This window comes from Vicugna pacos, chromosome 17 (genome assembly GCF_048564905.1).
Source record: "Vicugna pacos chromosome 17, VicPac4, whole genome shotgun sequence".
NCBI classification, from domain to species: Eukaryota; Metazoa; Chordata; class Mammalia; order Artiodactyla; family Camelidae; genus Vicugna; species Vicugna pacos.
In genome coordinates, this window is record NC_133003.1 from 49091184 (window position 1) to 49109123 (window position 17940).

Consider the following 17940-nt stretch of genomic DNA (forward strand, 5'->3'; position numbering starts at 1 on the left):
CCCTAGGTAGGCCCTCAGCCAGCAGCCACAGTAAAACATGAGACAAGCAAGTGAACAAGCCTTCAGATGACTTCAGCCCCAGCCTTCAAGTCTTGCAACTGAATATGCCCCCAGGCACAGTGGAGAAAGGACTGCCATTCTGCTGTGCCCTATCTTAATTCTTGACCTGTGGAAATTATGTGAGATCATAAATGGTGTTTATTATTTTTTAGCCACTGTGCTCTGAAGTACTTTGTTACACAGCAATACATAACTAAAACACAGTCCAAGAACAAAACAGCAAATGATTATCAGCTCATATGCTAACTCCAATCAACTGACAGTTGTCTGGAGAAAGGTGCATCAGGGCTGAGAAAGAAAAAGAAGATGGAATCAAACCAGCGAAGTCTACCATAAGCATGGAAGTGGGAAGTGACAATACTGTTTTTTTTAATTTGCCAACCTTGGTCTGAGACAACTGACTATAGACCCAGGGGGAAAAAAAAAAAAGTTCCAAGAGGGAATGGGAGAAAAAGGCATGTAGAGTGGGCAGCAGAAAAGCACTAGGCTTGGCAATAAGATACAAGGATTCAAAGCTCAACTACGTACCAGCTGGGAGAACTTAAGCTAGTTGTTTAATCTGGCCCTCAACTCCCTCATCTGCAAAATTACAGAACTGTTGTGAGAGTTAAATTAAATGTGATCATGATACAGATGTCTGGCAACAGTAGGTCCTCAACAAATGGGAATGTGGTGGGAGTCCTGGCAGAACTTTAGCAAAATTTGGATGTGGGAAGGGAGATGGATTGGAGGTCAATTTGACTCTCAAATACAGCACTGTCACGTGACATTCGAAGCCTTCCCAAAGCTTTATTTCCCAAGTGTATTCTGTGAAATACTAGGACTGTCAGACATTAATAGCACATTCTGTAAAACACTGGTTCTGTGGATGTTTAATAGGTGTTACACACATAAAAAGAGTTTGCTTGTATCCACTTACCATATGGCTCAGCAATCCCATTTCTGGATATTCACCTCAGAGAAGTCAACATTTATGTTCACACAAATACCTGTACATGAATGTTTATCGCAGCTCTATTCATAATCCCCAAAGGCTGGAAACAACTCAAATGTCCTTCAACAGGATAAACAAACTGTGGGACACTCATACCATAGCAATGAAAAAGACCGAACTCTTGATACATACAACATGGATGAATCTCAAAGGTATCACCTGAGTGAAAGAAGCCAGTCTCAAAGCCAGTATAATTCCATTTATATGACTGTTTTGTGAAAAAGGAAACTATCTGGGGGAAGAACATGTCAGTGGTTGCCAGGAGCTGGGGGGTAGGGGGTGTGACTACAAAGGGATAGCACAAGGGAGTACTGGGGTCTGATGAAACTGTTTCATATCCTGACTGTGGTGGTGAAAGGGAGCAGGACCCTGTGGGCACCCCCAACCCCTGCCTCTTGTTTCTAGAAAAGCTGAAGTCTCCCAGGCCTCCCTGAGTCATAGAAGAGCAGGCTCAAGCAGTTGATTAGGACAAGCCTGACTGTAGATCTCACCCCCTCCCCCTTCCGAACAGACCAAAGGGTTCTTCTTCTGAAAACAGAACTGTGTACAACTGAACAGATACTGGTAACAAAGTGTGGAAGATTATGCAAAAAAGAATGTCAAGAGAGCTCTTTCTACATGACAGCAAGAAACTGTTTACAAAGGAAAATGTATGCTGAAACCAATTCACTTTTTTCCTTTGCTTTTATAGCACATTAGGTTTTTCTTCCGGGATTTATTGAGTCATGAAACACATTAACTGTGGCAGGCTGAGTTTCAATTAAAGGCAGGAGGCAAGGGTCATTTACCTACAACTAAATACTTCTTCAATAATAACAGACTCATGAACAAAGGGAACTTGTTCTGAGGAGAATATGAGGAATTATGACTATAGCCATCATTTTTATTCAGACACAAATGACTCTAGGCCAGAAAATCATATTAGCTGAGAACATAACTTGGAACCCACTGCTAATACCAGGAAACGTTCCTTGCATGTGGGCAACTCGCTACCAAAATCAGCAACCATGATGATTGGGGAAAAAATACCCTAGCTTCTCAACTTATCATCTCTCTTGACAGGATGACTTAGATTTTAGTTTTACAAAGGACCAGAATGTTATCATAGACTAATCAAATTCTTAAAATAAAATGATAGTCCACATTTTAAAAGCAACACCACCACAAAATACTGCAGTGGTGTTTGGGGTTTGATGATGACGATCCTTTTCAGAAGAAAGTGTCTCAGGAGGAGGAGGCGGGGGAGCACAGATGGTGTCTGGTGGCTCCTTCACTGCAGCTCACTTTGCATTCCTTACTCTCTTGTAAGCGCTATCTGCAGAACTCCGTCTCAGCCTTCCTTCCTCTCCCTTTCTCATATTTCTTGGCCTGTTCCCTTTGTTGATTTCAATCACTTGGCCCCTTCCAATACCTCCTTTCCTTGAACCTGAGTCCTCTCTGTACTGCCTTACCTGATACACAAAGATTATAACTGCTCCTCACATGACAGCCCTGCATTCTCTGGTGTTAGCACAAAGAAAGAATTCTGTCTCAGGCAGGATCTGGTTACACAGCAATTTCCCATGTCCTTTTCTCAAAGCTACGAGACAGTCCCAGTTAGTCTCTCTCCCTCTTTCTCTCTCTCTCTCTCAGCATCTGATCTCTGATAAAACAGTGAGTACATCTGGTTAATATTCAGGTGGAGTGAAAGTTGACTTAGTCATGAGCAACTTTTAAAATCTTTTCCTAAACTGGTAACAAACACAATTTCTAACATATAGAAGTGACAGTTACATTCAGATCAATAATTACTGAGTGTCTACCACCTCACGCTGGGGATAGAGCCAACCCCCATGCTGGGGATAGAGGTCTACATAAGGGTTAGACTCTGCTGTCACGGAATAAGCCTTGCATAAATTATAAAGAAAAACAGAGAATCACAATCAACTCTTCGATGGAAAACGGGGCAAACATCACCTGAGTAACACCAGTCTGAAAGAAATTTTCAGGATACTGAGCTTCTGTTTATTTTTAATACATATATAATGATATTAACAATAATACTTGCTTCTCAGGATGATTACTATAGGGGGTCAAATCAGAATGTGATTGAATGTTTCTTGCAACTATGCAGCTGAATTTCAATTCCATTCTATTAGCATTTATTCGGCATCTACCTTGGGCCAGGCCCTGTGCTAGAGAGATTGGAAATAAAATTAAAATAATCCCTGAAACCAAAGCACCCAAGGACTGAGGTAGTAGAAAAGCACATGAAAAAAACATAATACAGTGTGATTATGTGCTGTAATAGAGATACAGAAAATGTACCAGATCATACATGAGAGATGACAGTATCCAGCCAGGGGCATGGAGAGCAGGGAAAGAAAGCAAAGGGCATCAAGAGATGCTTCTGAAAGAAAGCAGACGATAGGTAAGAGTAACTGTCTCTCATTAAGGCCCTTCTATGTACTAATCACTATGTTAAGCACTTTACAGACAATATTCACAATAAATAAAGACTAGATAGAGGGTTCCCCTTCTTGATAATATGCTACCCTATTAACTTACAGAGTATAGCTTTGGTGGCAACCAGGGCTACTAACCTGGAGAGACTGACAGTCATCTGCCCAGATGGAAGAGGAGAAAGCACTGAAGTAGAAGTAAAAAGTGATGGGTTCTTATCCTGTTCTGCCACTTTGTGGCTCTAGGGATGTTCCTTAGCTCACTAGTCTTCAGTTTCTTCATCTGCAAAACAGAGATTTAATACCCGCTGACCTTGTGAGGTTGCTGGTATAATGGATGTGTAAAAGACTTTCAACTCTGTCAAGGGCTCTTCAGGGTAAGGCCCAGGCTGAGACTCACTTGCCCACAGGGCCCAGGGAGGTAACATAACTGGGTGAAACAGGCTGTGGGGACACTGCCAACTGTTGTATCAGTTAGCTATTGCTACATAACAAATCACCCTACAGCACAGTTGCTTAAACCAATAACAGTGTACTACCTTTTCACTATTTGATAGGTTTGCTGGGTGGTATTTCTGCTGGTTTTGCCTGGGCTCACTCATATGGCTGCGTTCGTCTAGAAGGCTGGCTGGGGGCTGCACTCATTTGGAATAGCAGGGCAGCTACTCCTTGTTGATTAATGTCAAATGTTGCCATGTAGGAAGCTGAGCCCCTTGCTGCCAACTTATTTTTCTTGAAACATTAAAATATTTGTCTGTGTGTGTATACGTAAATGTATGTGTGTGTACAAATCCCTGATTTTTAAATATTAACTAATTTTTATAATGGAAAAACATTGTGACCCTGCAAAATATATCTATGGCCTGGATTTGGGGTTTGGGTCACCAATTGATAACCTTGGAAAAGATTATTCAACCTTGGAAAAGAAGATGGGGGTGCATTAGTCCCAGTTCCTCCTCAAGGGACATACACAATAATCTGACAAGATATCAGTGTTCTACAGAAACTAAGACCTGCTCACAGTGGTGGAAGTTGAGGACTACATGCTGACCACAAGCACATAGACCCCAGAATGATTAAGACTCCTGAAACATCAACCTGTTACCTCGCCATTAAGCAGTCAGAAGAAATTCACGTACCCTGCAGCCCTCACCCCGAATGCTGCCTTTAAAAACCCTTGCCTGAAAGCCACCGGGGAGTTCGGGTCTTTTGTGTATGAGCCAACTATACTCCTTGCTGGGCCCTGTAATAAATGCTGTACTTTCCTTCCCCACAACCCTGTGTCAGCAAGTTGAGTTTACTGTGTAGTGGGCGAGTGGACCCAAGTTTGATCTAGTAACAGTAGAAAACTTCAAAGTTTGAACCGTGGTAAGTGAAAGAATACATAGCCACTAATGGAAAAAATGGAAAGAAGAGGCTAGTTTATGCTCAGTTTCCAGTATGTTGGTTTTGGAGTCATGGTAGACAAAGGATTGTGAGAGATATCTAAAAGGTTATGGAATTATGAGACTTGTTTGAGAGAAATCAAAATTATAGATCAATATAGGAAAAATAAAGACAGAGCTGGAAACTAAATTACAAAGATACACCCTTCCATACTTCTCCACTTGTCTCAGCCAGGCCAGTCCCTTCTCACTGAAAGGGGCTTCATTTTAAGGGGCACGCTTCCTACGCCAGCTTCAGGTCCTCCTAATAAGCTTCCCAAAGGAGCACTGAACTGCGTTTATTCCTGAGCACAGCTCTGGGCTCCAGGGCGGTAACCAAGTGCCAGGAGCAGGCAGTTTAAGGAAATAAGCCCTGGAGGAAGTTCCCTAGATATGCAAGGAGATTTAACTTTGGGATTTCGCCACATTCATGGGCTCAAGTCCACGGTACACAGAAGCAGCATGCCCTCCTTGTCAGGTGCCAACGGTGCCCTCTACAAGGGTCTCATTATTATGAAATCCCAAAGTCCAAGGCACCCAGACACCAACAGGTTTTAAATAAATTTCAGAAGCTAAGAACCATGCTTGCAATCTTCTGGCTGCTTGTACTCACGAAAATACGTAAGAGTATCATCAACCAGTTCGGTAAGTACTTACAAAGTGCCTACCGTGCATTTGGCCCTGAATGACCCATGGTCTTTTCCTTCACTCTGGACCTCTGGAATCATAGCCTCATTTTAAATCCCAATTGTAACCTCCATTGGCTCTATGAGCCTGATTAAATTATTTGACTACTCAGGGCCTTAGTCTTCTCATCTACAAAAATGGGATTAAAATGGCTCATTCATTTATCTTTGTGTTCATGGGTATGTTCATTCATTCAAAGTTCTTACCATGTAGCTTGACTACACTAAGCGCAGGGTATTCCCACAGTGTTGAGGAAAAAGGTTTTCTCGACCCTTTTATGGTACTTAGCTGGGTCTGAAAGTTAAGCTGAACGACAGATTAACAGGAGAAAAGCATACAAGTTAACTTAATATAAGTTTATCATCACACAGGAGTCTTCACAAGGAAATGAAGACCCAAAGAAACAGACCTGAGCGTGTTAGCGCCAGCTCTGACGAAGAGTGCGCGGTCAGGGGGGAATATGACAGGGTAAGGAGGGTGAGGGAAACAGTGAGGTCTGCTTGTTGGGCTCCTTCTCAGAGTCCCTCTGTCTTCAGAGATAAGGATGTGCCTTTCCTCTACACAGATACCCCCTGCTTTTTGAAAGTTTACTTTACACCACTTCACGTTTACAAAAGACCTGTAACTTCCTGCTTCTGCTAACTGGAAGACACTGGAAGAGGATTTTCACTTTTAAGGGGGAAAAAAAAAAACGAAAAATGAAAACAGCCTTTAGCATTCGCTTTGCCGCAAGCTGTTGTTGAGGCAGCCAGAGTGGCTCCGCGAAGCTCCTTCCCTGGGAACTACACTCAGCATCTCAGCATCAAAGCACCAGAGCTTTGAAATATGTCCAAGCGTCTGTGCTTTATCTCGATTTACTCTGTGCGTCCATTAGCAAGACGTGTCCTAAGGTAATTGCATAAAGCCGTTATGACTTACGAAAGGTTTCACAGGAACGCACTACTATCGGACAACGGGGGAAACCTGTATAGAGAGTGCACTTCTCACGTGGAGGTTTTATGACTTGTTTCAGGGGAGAAGGTCAGAGTGACCTTCCTGCTTCTGCTGTGCTCTCAAAATTTTTTGGCTTTCAATATGTCAAAGTGCCATATTTTGGGGTATGGTCCCTGTAGCATTGGAGCGCAAATCTTACCGAGTTGTTAGGAAAGTCAAATGAGACCATATGTGCAAATTACAAGACACAGTGGTTCATGTATAGAACGCACATTCAATAAATGCTAGTTTCCTTCTAACAGGTACCAGGATATGCCATCCCAAAATATGCCTCTTTGGCATATGGATTATTTTGAGCTAAAGGCAACTGAGAACCAGCAGAGGCAAGAAAAGCCCTTCACCTCCCTCTAAGTGCTTGAAAATAGAGTATAAATTTCCCCTTTTGTAAAGGAAATTTACATTTATGAAGGAACTTTCCATTTGTAAAGGTGTCTCTGTACCAGGAAGAACGACAACTTTTATCACCTAAGAGTCTCTCATCTACGTAACAAGACAATTACTTATTTCCTTGTTTCACTTTGTCATAACTTTCCTCTCCTACCCAGAAGCCCAAAACCCCTTTTCCTTTGTTGAGCCTAAGACAGTATATAAACCTCATCGTCTGGCCACTTCCTTGAGTCTTGTTTCCCTGTGAAACTCCCTTGTTTACCTATACAATCAAAACTGTTTTTTTCTCTCATTAATCTATATATCATCAATGCGATGCTCGGGCATAGCCATGAACCTAAGAGGGTAGAGGGAAAAGGCTTTCTCACCCCTACAGGTTCTTCCTGTAGACCATGGGACACAAACTCAGGTGCCTGTGCTGGCCAACATAAACAAGTACAGCAGCAGGGACTGTGTCCACCTGGAGACCTCACGTCCCCACCAAAGGGCAATGATCCATACAGCATTAGGCGATCATTTCCGGGAGGAGCTGCAGGGTCAATGTTCCAGATTTTCCAGTTTTAAAGAGAAGCAGGAAAAGTGGATGTGGAGTATCCTTATTTTTAAATGTTGACAACTAATTCCAAACCCTGAGTAGACTAAACAAAATACATCAGACCCAGGGGCTGCCTGTTTGCAACTCCCCCAAGAAGGCAGGGCACTCAGATAGCTCCCAGTTCCGAGCACCTTCTGAGGCGTCATGCAGCAAGACAGAGGGACTCTCCAGTAAAATCCTTACTTCACTCCAGCTTGGTCTCAATCAATCAGCCTAACTCTTCACGCTCCAGTGAAACAGGAACCTAGTGTGACAGGATCATTATCACCAGAGGAAAGGACAATCTCATCACGGGTCATCAGCTTGCATTATATAAATGAATCTAAGGGCTCGATACGAGGAAACAATGAAAATGCACTCAACAGGCCAGCGAGGCACAAGGCAGTTCAGGAACCAAATTGTGCTGATCAGACTCACAGGGCCAGTCACAAATACATCAGGAACATTCAGTCAGCACTTTCAGGTGATATTTTCCCAGCGTGATACACACTGCTTCCTTCATCCGTGACTCATTCTTTCCAGTTCAATCTATTCTGTTTTTAGATTTAATATCTGGCACTATTCCTCTAAAGAGTTCACGATTTCCCTCTGTCTTCTCTTCCCCCTCCTGTTTCAGGGCAGGGCAGATGGAAAACCAAAGAGTAAACAATGTGAGATGTAAAAAGATACAGATATTTATATTGCTTCAGTTTGGGGCCCTCAAATGAAGCTGGCCCGACAGACACAACATTGGAGCTGGCGCATCCCTTCCAGAAGAGTCTAAGCATCGTTGCCTCTGACAAATGACTTGCTTTATAAAGCCCAGTGATGATAATTCTGTGCTGAAGACCCACACTTAACCCCTGAGTGTGTTTCTTCTATTCTGCCACTTAAGGGCAACTGAGCTTTCTGTGAGTTAGAGATGACCCAAGAGACGTGAGGCATCTAGAAGTCCACCATATGTGCGGGGAAGACCAACATGCAGTAGTCTTCTTACCTGTTGGGGAGGTTTGGGGGCAGTAAGATTGGTACCCAGTGCGCTCCTTGACATGCACGGGACACAAGCGCCCTATGGAAGAGATGCTGAACACAGCCTACAACTGGAATATACAACCACCCCATAACATGGACAGGGGAGTTCCTTTAAAAGGCCCAACTGTTAGAAGAGACAATAGGGCCACTAAGAGAAAATCACCACAAATGAAGGAGTCTGGCAGGGTGGATGCCTTAGGCAGCTCAGGCTGCCACAACAAAATACCACAGCTAAAATAAATATTTGGATTATGTTTTGTGAGAATGAAAATGACTTTCATGGGAATCTGAGCTTGGTAGGACCCTATGGGTATGGTTGCAAGTAGCCCTAAATTGCCAAATATAGTGGGAACTTTTTAGCATTTATATTACTTGATCTCTCTGGCATCTGATATTGTTGACAATTCCTTCCCTGAAATTCTCTCCTCCCTTAACTGCCTCTTCCCTCTGAACCCTTCTGGCCACATTTGGTACGCCATGGCCGCACCTGCTGCAGGTGGAGAGGCAGTAAGAAGAGAGAATGCAGAAGGATGTGCCTGTGGCACAGCAAGGAACTGCCTTAAGCGGTAGTTCCTACACCCTAGAGGGCTGCCAGACCCCTTCCCCAGCCTGAAGAGCAGTGCGTGGCAGATCAGACTTGGGAGGGACTGCACTGACCCCTAAACTCTGGTCATAACTCCATGAGGAGCAGAAGAAACCGAGCATCTACTCACTCAAGGCTTGTATGCACATCCGGTAGTAAGCTGAAAGGAAAGCAACCTTCACCTTGTCCAATTGGTCATTCTTGCCAGGTTTTGAACACGGATTAGCCTATTATGGGCTGGCCTAGCCCATCATTCCTCAGTCTTCTCAGGGACCTCCTCTTCCTCGTCATCCCCTGAACTTCTGTGGTTCCACAGGGTTCCATGCTCAGCCCTTTTCTCACTGTTCACTCTCCAGGCAACCTTAACAACCACCCAGTTTTAACAATAGCTCATTTACTGATGATCCCTAATTCTGTATCCACTGACCAGAGCATGAGCTTCAGACTCATGTACCACAGCTTGGTACACATCCCCAAACCCCTCAAAACGCCACATGTCCAAAGCTGAATTGATTCTCTCCACAATCCAGTCTCCCTCTTCCATTCTCTTTCTTGGTCATCTGGACCCCCATTAATTCAGCTGAACGTGCCAGAAAACTGAAACTCTATCATCAGAGTTGAGTTTCTTTAAATGCATATTAGAAGATACTATAAAGATATAGATGAATTATGTTGGCTCTCTTAAAAGATAATTTTGTTTTGACTTGGGGGTGTGGTGTGTGTTTATAGTTCTCAGAGGACTACTGACTGTGTCTTTAGTAAGCTTTTCCTTCTCTATCCACACTGCCATATCCTTCGTTCTTACCTGCACTGTTTTTTGCCTGCATCACTGCAGTAGGCTCTCATGCAATCTCCCTCATTCATATTCTAACCACTGCTGCCAAAGTGATATTTTTTTGAGTTCTAAGTATATTTAAATACCTTTCTTTTCATTACAGAATTGATACGTGTTTATTGTGGACATTCTTTTGGGGTGGAATTGCCAGGTCAATGGGAATGCATATTTTTAAGACTCTGAAACTTTGCCAAATACTCCCTGGAAAGGTTTTATCTATTACACTTCAACCAGTAGAGTGATCAGTTTAATGAAGAAATAAGATTGTTATTCAAAGACTCTGAAGAAAGTTACAAGTTCAAAAACACAAACCAGAGGAGGCTCAGAAAGAAGGCTGTCACAGTCATAGGGCCAGCAAGTTTCCAAGTATAGCTGTGGCTCACTAGAGTCTTCCTGATGAAACATGAAGAGGTCAAAGTATGAAGTTCTTTCCTCAACTTTTAGGGCAAATGCCACGCAAGGACAGGGACTTTCATTTTTACACATGACTAAGTACTTAATAGCTTCCTTTGTTAATTATTAAGAGTGGTTAAAATTTTATATTCTCAAAAAAAATGCAGTACTGCCAATTATCGAACACTTTGGCTGCTGCAGGGAGTTTGGCAATGATGCAAATTTCCTGCAGCACATGTGACAACACAGATTGCTGGAATTTCCATAGTTTTCAAGAAGAATGCTTTCTGGGGAGGATAGGGATCCTTCGTAGGGTCTTGAGTTTCAAATATAGCTCTTCTTGTACATGTTATTTCACGGATCAAATATAGTTGTTTTTCTGTTTTTGATCGTGTTTTTCATGCATTAATGTTCTGATGTTGCCATTTAGGGTTGTTATTTTGTCCCTCTCTAATTCTTTGTTATCATCAAATTCTCTTCCCACCAGAAATGAATGGATGGGTTAGGTGTATTGCGGGGTCTTTTGTGCCAATTAAGTTAACATGTTTGCAAATCGTTGATCTGAATGTCTCAAAATCTCATTACCCTGAGTCTAGGTTGATTTACTAGGTTGGTCAACCTAGTAAAGAGGCCTGGTAATTACTACCTGCAAGATGACCAGATGTTTGAAAGAAGGAAAGAAAAATACAGTGGCTGGAAGCAATTTTTAGAAAAGGTGACAGGAGACTCATAGACTTTATTCTCCCAACTCTCAATTTTTAGAACACTAGTCTTATGTGACAGAAGAATAAATGCAGGAATATATATTATAGGAATATGTATTATAGGAATATATATATATGTTTTTTACATATATAAAACAGGACTCTATTAAACATTAGCAGGGCTGATGCTACGTATTAGCTTAGCAGAAACATTAAGAAGGCTGTGTTGAGAACTGCATCAATACTGTTTTGTACTCAGCGCAAACTACCCAGCCACTGGCCTGTACACTCATGAAATTCTTGATCTGAATCTGAAAGACTAGTAGGAAAGAGGAGAGAGATCTTGCTACATGAGTGACTAACCGAGGAAATGGAGACATTTGTATAACTGGTTCTGAAGATGGGTCCAGAGCTTCTTTTCCCATCTAGAGCTGGGAAGTCATGATTTTAAAATATGTAAGATTTACCTTGACAAACAGCTTATGAGAGGATATGGGAATCCGGTTTCCACCCGTTCAGCTTGCTTTTCAACAGGAGTTCTGTAATGTTACCAGCCTGAGAAAGAACTGCTCCACTGTGTGCCAGTACATTTCCATTGCCTTATGGAGAAAAACGGGAAGAGAAAATTAGCTAAATTAGTTCTACTTGATTCTGCTCACATCCTACTGCCAAGTTACTCACCAACAGGCACTAGAAACATCCACATACCCAGAGACAAGTACAGCCAAGCATTTGTTAGACTGTAACTTAATAAGCTTGCTGTTTTCCATTATCTAGGCCCCTGGTTAAAACATTCAGTAGCACCAGAATTGGGCTCTCCTCAACATCAGAATTTTGTGTGCAGCCCTAGGTTAGCTAAAAATCACACGTAAGAATAGAAAAAGAGAATTCAGGGAAGGGGATATAAAGGAGATAAAGATCAGAGTGAAGTATCATTCTCAGATGCTACATTAAGAGGAAGAATCTCTGTTCATGCCCCAACTCCTCCAATATAAAGACTTTAGAAGTTCCCACCATAACCAACTTAGTGGAAAGTCTGAATTGTGAATGTTTGAAGAAATATGCTTCTGTATTATTTCAAAAGTATATAGTAATTTGAAATGCTAACAAAGTATTTCTGAGTAATATTCAGCAATATTCTATTTAAATAAAAAGATAAGACATATTTGTAATACAAAACACTCATCTGCACATACAACCCTTGTTTCTCCCAGCCTACCCCAGTGAAAGGTAAAAAAAAAAAATCAGTGACTTATGAAAAGATAAACCAGATATTTGTCTGAATTCGTCACCAGCACCAATTATAATACTAATAGCTAACATTTATCAAGGACTGTCTATTTGCTACATAACAAACTATCCCAAAATGTAGTGGTTTCACAACAATGAATTATTATTTCTTGTGATTTTTAGGCTGGCAGATCAGTGCTGGTCTCAATAGCTGACTCGTGTGGCTGCATTCAGGTGGTAGGCACAGCTGGGACACTGGCTCCCTGGTGCGTCTTCCTCCATGTGGTCTCTCACCACAGAAGAATCTTGGCTGAGATTCCTTACACAGGGGCACGAGTGGTCCAAGAGAAGAAAAATGGAAGCTGCCAGGCCTCTTAAGACCTAGGCTTGGAACTGGCCAATGACATACCTGCCATGTTCTACTGGTCAAAGTGAGGCATAAGCCCTGTCAGATTCTAGAGAAAGAGAAATAGATCCCATCTCTTGTTGGGAGGAATAGTGGTCCTTACAAAGATGATAATTGTTGGCAAACATTTTGTAGGAAGGCCATCTTACAATTGTCACATACCAGGAACTGTATATTATCTCAATGATTCTTCAACAGCAGCTTATGAAATGGTCACCATTTTATCCCTATTTGACAGTTAAGGAAATTTAATTCCTAAAAGGTTAAATGTCCTACAACTGGGTAGTAGATCTAAGACCAGATCTTAACTATCTTCAGAGTTCCAATTCACAACCACCCCTCAATACAGGGGTCAGTAGACTTAGAGGGGTTGAACCTCAAGCCCCCTCTCCCCTAGGGAAGCAGGAAAGCACAGTAATGAAGAGCCTGAACTGGGGTCAAACTGCCTTGATTCAAATCTTGCCTCTAAGCCTTACCAGCTCTGTGACTTTGGGCTAGTTATTTAGTCTTAAGCTCATCAGCTGTAGAACAGGGCTGATAACAATATCTACTCTACAGGACTATTATGAGATAATGCATGTAAAGCACTGCCTGGACAGAGTACGTGCTCCATAAATGTTAATTACTTTTGTTGCTCCCTGAGTGTCCTGATTTTACCCTGAATCAAGCAGTACTAAAGTCCCAAGGCCGTGGTCTCCAGGGCTGTTGCTGACCAGCAATCTTAGTCTACGTGACTTGATCACCATTCTCCCCACCAGCCTTGCTTCTGATTCTGCTTTACCACTGGACCCATGCTCCTCCTGCAGTGACCACTGCTGAGGGTCCTGCCTCACTGTGGTCCCTCTCTGCCCACTTGCTGCACTTTCTGCTTCCTTATAGAGCTGCCGCTTCATGCTAGAGACCATGGCTGTCCACGTTTACCGAACAACATTCTCCCTTTGTCAGTGCTGTTAATTCTCCCAATTATACAAAGAACAGCTCTCAGAGGCTAATCCCATTAATACCTTGTTTAGTATTTGACTACTTTAAAAAGGTTCACGAACATCCTTTTTTAACAAGGGAGGAAGGAATGGAAGTTTCCCCTGTTCAGAACACTTTGCTGGATGTTTCCTGTACTCAGTTCCTTTTCTGCTGTGAATTGAAAGAACCGCAGTGCTTCAGAGTGAGTAACCACTAGGTGGCAGGGGCGTTCCGCTCCTCAGCTCATAACCTTCCCCTTAACAGTCTCAATGACAGCCAAGACAGTTCCTTTCAAAATGATTGAGCTGCTTTTAAACGAACTTACTTATCCATATGAAGTTCAAGGTGAACAATAAATTTCAAGTACATTCTCTTGAAAGTTCACAGTGATGTCACTAATTCTATTAGAGAGTTCTCACAGGAATTGTATTACTAAAGCAGTTTTATAGCCTTTGGCTTGAAAGGGCATGGGAAAAGTAAATAAATCTCAGCTTGTTTAGGGCACAGCCAAAGCTGATTGTTTTTCTGTAGAGTTGTTATCACCTGACAGGCCAAAGGTTTGTTGGGTTAAGAGTTCATGGACTCCTAGTCCATCATATCATTTCGTTAATAGAATTGTAGACACATCACTCGTTTCCTAGTGAGATCCCAAAAGGCTTTCTTGGGGAAGATGGAATTTCAGTAGCTCCTTGAGTGAGAAGCAGGTGTAGGGGGATCCTTTCTTTCAATTACATCCCACAGGAATCCAAGTATCCAACATGCCAGGTGGAATCCTCTCCTAACAAAACAGGCTGGGAGCTATAAAGAAGGAAGGTAGAGAAAGGTACAAAGTAGGTAGAGGAAAAGCCTGGAGCTCTGATAAAACCCTCACTTTACAGCGTGGGGAATCCAGGGATGCTGTCTCTAGCTGATAGAACAAAATGTTTCAAATATCACTTAAATTTACTCCAGTAAATTTAACATAGAGGAACAAATTATACTGGATTGTAACTTTAATAGGAGGAGAAGGGAGGGGGAAATAGGATGGTGGGACATTAACAGGCTAAACCTCAAGTACTCTAACAGAGTTCACAGATAATGCCTAAAATCGAAAAAGCAAGACATAGAGCTACAAGCGTGTCATTTGGACATGGAGGAAATCACCATGTGAACTAAAGGCAGAAGTCCTTAATGATCTTTGCCCTCCGTCCAAGAGCAAAGGAAGGCACTCAGCTGGGGAGTGGCTGTTCTATTTAACTTTCTAACCATGACATTGTTTTACCCTTAAGAACAGGTGAAGACAGACAGCTATTAGGGAAAGAGAGGTATATGTGTTCACAGGAGCAACTACCACTCACTTCCTAATTTGTCTCACTATATCCGAAAGGAATTATCAAAGTTAATCATTTGCTTATTTACTTGGGGGTCACTTTAATATAAGCACTACTACTTGTTAGAAAGAAATTAGAGGCTTCAGTTTCCACAGGTATATGTCACTTATCCAAAACTGGCATTTTTGAGCAAGAATGCCAGTCAATATTTTTACAGCAGACCATTAGTTTTTCTGCTATAAGCTAAAATACTATTAGCCTTTGCCATGAACCAGAACCAGAACTCTAAAGAGGAAATGTGTTCATTTTTACTTCCTCTGTAGCATTTTAGCCTCAGTTCTTGAGCATGCAACCCCCAGCAGAATATGGGCAATTCAAATCTGCTAGGCCTGACCCTTAAACTTCCTGTTCTTTACCCTGTTTTCAAATCTACATCCAATTCATTAACAATGACAGGTCATCCTTCAAAATACACCAGAATTCGGCATTTCTCACCACACCCACCCCTAATATCCTAATTTGAGTCATCATTAGTTCTCACTTGGACTGCTGATATGGCCTTGGTAACCACTTCCATTCCTGCCCTCTACCGTTCTCCATGCAGCAGCCAGTGATTCTTTTAAAATCTAAGTCATGGTGATAATTTGTAAAACATTGGTTTACATGACAGACCCACCCCATCTCATTTTCCACCTCTCTCCCCTTCATTCTCTCCTCCTTGGCCACACTGGCCTCCTGGCTGGCTACTCCCAAACCCTGCTGAACATGTTCCTGCCCTTGGCCTGGAATGCTCTTCTCCCGGATATGCAAATGGCTTGCTCTCTCATTTTCTTCAGGTTCTGCTTTGAACCTTATCAAAGAGGCTTTCCTGACCACCTGATATAAAATATGTTTTCCCCTCCATCTCTCCAGCACTCTTCATCCTCCCATCTTGCTTAGTTTTTTTCCGTAATATTAATCATTACAGAAATGTTATGTCTATTTTTCTGTATTGTTCGTCTTTTTTCCATTAGAATATAAGCTCTATAAAAAATTGTCAGTGCTGTACCCTTAGTGTCTGAGAGTGCCTGACATGTAATAGATGTTCAATAAATCCTGTCACTTAAAAGGCAGATCTAACATGATACTATGGGTAGATAGTGTCTTAGAATAATGTTTCCCCTCAGGTGTGAGACCTGTTTATGAGCATAAGCTAATTTTAGCTAGTATAAAGGCATGCATAAAATAACACTGATTCAAGTGGAAAGAATCTTTTCAATATTTTAATCCTTCTCATTAGGTCAAGAAAGTCTCATTTAGTGCTAGTTTGTCTCTAATTCTTGGTAATTCATCCTTCTAGACAGGGAATGGACCTTACCTTTAGAGCCTACTTTAGAGCCTGTTGTAGGGAACACTATCTGGCCAGAATCTAATAACTGTTTTGTTTTCTTTGTGTTTAGTTTTAAGGGAACTATATATTTTAAATATGTGCCTGGTAACACAGTAATCTCATAACAATCTTGCAACAATTCTTATGAGAGAAGCATCATTTTGCATATGAGGAAACTGCAGATGAGTTTCCCATGAGAGTAGTTTCCTTTGAGTTAAAATTCACATTACATAAAAGTCATCAATTTAAGTATCTTAAACTGTACAATTCAATGTTTCTTAGTGTATTTGCAATGTTGTGCAACCATTACTACTAATTCCAGAACATTCTCAACACCTCAAAAAGAAACCCCATGCCCTTTATCTGTCACCCCTCAATGTCCTCATTCCTCCCAGCCTAAACAAGCAGTAATCTCTCTGTCTCTATGTATTTGCCTATTCTAAACATTTCATACAAATGGAGTCATATATATGGTCTTTTGGGTTTGTTTTTTTTCTTTTCCACTTAGCATGTTTTCAAGGTTCAGCCATGTTGTAGCATGTTCAGTACTTCATACCTTTTTTCAGTAACTGAACAATATTGCACTTTTGTTTGCCTATTCCTCAGCTGAGGGAGTGAGTTGTTTTTACTTTTTGGCTTTTATAAATAATGCTGGTAGGCACATTCATGTACAAGTCTTTGTTTGAACATCTGTTTCCAGTTTTCTTAGGTACACACCTACCAGTAGAAATGCTGGGTCACATGGTAATTCTGTTTATCTTTCTGAGGAAAGGACAAACTGTTTTCCAAAGTGACTGTACCATTTTGCTTTCCTACCAGGAATGTCTTAAGTATTCCATTGCTCCACATCCTGACTGAAACGCGGAAGTGTCCATTAAAAAAAATTTAGCCACTCAAATAGATATCTCACTGTGGTTTTAATGTGCATTTCCCTAATGACTAGTGTTGTTGACCATCTTTCCATGTGATTATTGACAGTATGCATGTTAGGAGAAATATTCAAGCCTTTGCTCATTTTTAAGTTGCATTATCTTTTTGTTGTTGAGTTGTAAAAGTTTCCTTCTAAAATAAGTTTAAAAATATATGTTCAAAGAAAAACGCTAAGTAAACAACAGTGCAGTTGGGCAAAAATAGTAAAGGCAATGTACAACTCAGGGACTAGTTTGAGCAGCACTGGCTCAGATGTTAAGAGCAAGAATTCTGGAGTCACATCATCCAGGTTCAAATTTCAGCTCTGCCTCTAAAGTGCTATACGTGAAATCCGGGGCAAGATGTTTAACCTCTTTGAGACTCAGTTTCCCAGGCTTTAAAAGAGGGGTGGCCCCTGGCACTTGAAAGAGCTGTTGAAACAAAAGAAATGACGTATGTGAAGCGCTTACTCAGTACTCTATAAAGTTAGCTATTACGACAGACGACGAGACCCGCGGCTCTCCAGGTTCAGCTTGCAGAGGATCCTGTCCCTAACCGCAAGAGCGGACCACCCAGTACTGGGCGCCACCATGCAGAGACCTTTACAGAAACATTCCTGCCACCACAGCTTTGCACGGGCTCCCGCCTC

The 17940-nt window shown here is 41.8% G+C and overlaps 1 protein-coding gene across 2 annotated transcripts in view; it reads right to left on the bottom strand.

Moving 5' to 3' along the window:
- Positions 1 to 17938, bottom strand: part of SRGAP3 (SLIT-ROBO Rho GTPase activating protein 3) — a 286557-nt gene extending 268619 nt beyond the window's left edge. Inside the window, exons 1-2 of one of the 2 annotated variants that reach the window (XM_072941761.1) lie at positions 17762 to 17938; positions 11575 to 11706 (exon numbers count right to left, since the gene is read on the bottom strand). The gene's annotated coding sequence lies outside the window, so the exon portion shown is untranslated. Of the gene's footprint in view, positions 1 to 11574; positions 11707 to 17103; positions 17132 to 17761 lie in introns of those variants that run through there. The other variant, XM_072941762.1, reaches the window with a different exon arrangement.
- Positions 17939 to 17940: the final 2 nt, after the last annotated feature.